Genomic DNA, 4,122 nt, shown 5'->3' on the forward strand with positions numbered 1-4,122 from the left:
AAGCAAAGATGGAGATATCTACGTGATTGTTATATGAAGGTCAAAAAAAAAAAGGACACCAATATGTCCCAAGTAGGTCTGCAGCTATGTTTTTTTAAGATGTTTTTGCAGATGTGTTTTTAATAAACAATCTAAAAATACATTGCTGCAATGGCAAACAACCATACTATTGTTATATTGTATGTATGTATCTGCAATATCTATCTGCCTTTTGTAAGCACTGATCAGAATAAACGACCAATAAACTCAAATTGAAACACAGCCCGACCCACTTTTTCAAACATAGGCTTTCTTTCTTACCTCTCCAACGCGCAGTCTATGTTTGAAAAAGTGGGCTGGAATATTTCGAGCGGAATATTTCGGCCGGAACGTTTCTACCAGCATGTTCTCATTAGTACAATTGCAAACATTAATATCTCGATTATTATTACAAATATCGCTAAATAGTAAAGGACTTTTATGTTTATTTCAATCCTATCTACCTGTAGGCGGTTGGAGAAGTCTTACGGGACACCCTGTATAAATACATAATTATTATATGATATATAATTTTATTATGTATTATTATTTTATTATATGTTATCTTATATTAATTTTCAATGGTTAATTCATGTAAAAGATGTAGATAAATTTACAATACAAATTTATCTAATTGGTTTAGGCCCAATTGTACCAACGTTACTTTAATTTTAAGCGAGACTTAAAACACTTTCTGTCTCTGTCTCTTTTTGACTTTAAAACGAGACAGAGAGAGTTTAAGTTGGGCCTTATTCTTTTAAACTCACGCTAATTTTGCGATATCTAAAAGATATTTTTTCGCGGCGCACAAGATACGTTTCTTGATTTCACCATGTATACTTCAATTCTGTATGATTTAAAATTTTGACAGCTGTCATGACTGCTCGTCACACGCATCGATAGATGGTGAATCGCACTCTGAAAATTTTTGGGTATTCCAAAAGTCATCGAAAAAAAAGTGCCGCTTCCTTTCTGTCCATCAGTGTACATGGACGCCACCCTTAGAATGAAATCACACGGTGCGGAAAACGATTGTGGACTAGAGAATGCGTCATAGAAGCAATCAATCAGCGTTATTCTGCGTTATTCCAAAACGCGCTAATTGGTTGTTTCAATGATGCATTCTCTATTCCGCAGCCTTTTCCGCACCATGTGATTTCACCCTTATTGATTATTGATTCGTTACGCGGTTACACCTCATGGGACTCCACTCATAAGCCGTAAGAAATGGACGAATCACAATCGATTATTCTTCTCGCATTTGGCTGTAATTGATTAGTTTAAAACACATATGTCCACTTATATATTGTAATATCCTTAATATTATTAGGAGTATAAATAAGTTTCCGCCGTTTTTTATCAAAAATTGGGCATTTATTGTGAAAGAACGGTACCTAATATTTTATTCGAAGTATTGTTCATCGCTAGTCACTACTTTTTCCCATCTTTCTGGCAGCATACGGATAAACGCGTCGGAAAAACGCTTCATCTTTTGAAGCTATCCACGAATCGATCCAATTTTTGGTATCTTCATATGATGTGAAGTGTTGCTCAGACAGGCCATGCGCCATCGATCGAAACAGGTAGTAATCAGAAGGAGCAATGTCTGGTGAATACGGCGGATGGGGTAAAACTTCCCAATTGAGTGTTTCCAAGTAGGTTTTGATCGGCGCCGCAACATGTGGACAAGCATTATCATGCAGAAGAATAACTTTGTCGTGTCTGGAGTAATAGTGGGCGCGTTTTTCCTTGAGTGCTCGGCTCAATCTCATCAATTGTGTTCGGTAGAGAGCCCCAGTAATGGTTTCGTTCGGTTTGAGCAACTCATAATAAACGACACCTAGCTGATCCCACCAAATACACAACATGAGCTTTTTCCCATGAATGTTCGGCTTGGCTGTCGATGTTGAAGCATGGCCAGGTGGTCCTCATGATTTCTTCTTCTTTGGGTTATCGTAGTGGATCCATTTTTCATCACCAGTGATTACACGGTGCAAAAAATCCTTTTGTTTATGCCTGGCAAGCAGCATTTCACATGTGAAAAATCGGCGTTCAACGTTTCTCGGCTTCAGTTCATATGGAACCCAATTTCCTTGCTTTTGAATCATTCCCAACGATTTCAAGCGATGTGAAATTGCTGGTTGAGTCACTTCTAATGTAAGTGCAAGTGCTTCTTGCGTTTGGCGCGAATCTTCATCCAATAATGCTTCCAATTCCGCGTCTTCGTACACTTTCGGCCTTCCGCTACATTCTTTGTCTTCGACGTCAAATTCACCGTTCTTAAACTTTTGAAACCACTCACGGCAACTTCTCTCACTTAAGGCAGCCTTACCATATGCTTCTACAAGCAATCGATGCGCCTCAGCTGCAGATTTCTTCAAATTAAAGAAGTAACTCAAAAGCTCCCGCAAATGATGCTTATTCGGTTCAAAACTCGACATTTTCGCACGAAAAAAGTTATAAGATGTTGATGCAAAATCGCTAATATCTCAAGGTTATGTTCTTGCCAGATGTCCAACCTTACGATATGACGTTTTACAGCTGACAATTTTAACTACCTATAACATACTGGTAGCGCCATTGTTTGTCAAACGGCGGAAACTTATTTATACTCCCAATATATTCTTAATATTTCTGAAATATTATTAAAATATTTATAAATATTAATTATTTACAATTTAGTGCAATTTAAATTCACAATCCAGTAACAAAAAGTTCTTATCAGTCTATGCTATATCTTGCACTAAAAAAACGTTTCGGCGCGATTTAAGTACATATCCAGTTCTATAATACAATTGCACGCCAAAATTATTATCAATAAATTTAAACATATACTTATACTGAACAGATGCATTAGTTTTCCAAATTAAAATAAATGTTGATACAATACTTTTTAAGGTTTATACTATATTACAGTAACATTAAATAATATTATTTTTAATAATATATTTATATAATATTATCAGGTATCAGGTGGACATATAATCATTCATTAAAATATTTCGAGAATATAATTTAATATTTTATAATTTTAATTAACGGATTGAAGGACTCTTCTTACATAAAATAAATAATAATAAATAAAGGGCAAAGTAAGAGTCAACACATTTCTTTAAAAAAATTACACAATTAAAAGAATATAATACAAATAAAAATAGGTAAAATTACATAATGCAAAAATTACAAGTTTTGGCTACCGGATTGAGCCCTCCTCAGACATTAAACATATAAAAAAAACAGTAGTAACATTAATAATTGTCGCCAATAATTATCGCAAATGTTCGCATATTCATAGTTCGGGTGGATCTTGATGTAGAACTCGATATTATTCACGTATGATTGAACAGTCAAAATTGTATCATATCTCTTAGGAAAGTTCTAGTTAATAAAACAAAAGTAAAAAGATTTCTTACGAAAAAATAAAACGCAATAAATTAACATACCGGAATACTGATAAGAAATAAAAAACTTACCAAAACATGTGTAAATAACTCAAACAAGTATGTCCATATAAGTACGTAGGCTGCTGGAAAAGTTTCTGCAAACAATATGAAAAAAAACATGTAAAATTCGATAAATGGCTTTATTGTATTTTCGAAGTATTCGCCTTTAAGATCGATACATTTTTGCGTACGCTCGAACCAATTTTCGAAGCATTTTTTCCACTCTAAGGCTGTAACCTCAGAAATTAGAGTACGAAATGTTTCAACAGCTGTTTCAGGCGACTCAAATCGCTCACCACGCATCTTATTTTTAATGTTTGGGAAGAAAAAGAAGTCATTAGGTGATAAATCAGGTGAATACGGACAATGAGTCATCAATTCGACATTGTTACTGGATAAAAAATCAACGGTTTGACGTGATGTGTGACAGCTGGCGTTGTCATGATGAAGGATGATGTGATGCGATGATTTCGGTTTGTTCTACGCAATTTATTTATGACTTCTGGCGAACAAATTGTTGTATACCAATCAGTATTTACAGTCCTTCGATCCTCTAAAGCCACGGTTGTCACATGTCCGGTATAACCGAAGAAACAAGCAATCATTTGCTTGGCAGCACTGCGTGAACGAACAACTTTTGTTGGTTTCGGTTTGTTTTGAA

Source organism: Trachymyrmex septentrionalis, unplaced genomic scaffold, assembly GCF_001594115.1.
Source record: "Trachymyrmex septentrionalis isolate Tsep2-gDNA-1 unplaced genomic scaffold, Tsep1.0 scaffold79, whole genome shotgun sequence".
NCBI lineage: Eukaryota > Metazoa > Arthropoda > Insecta > Hymenoptera > Formicidae > Trachymyrmex > Trachymyrmex septentrionalis.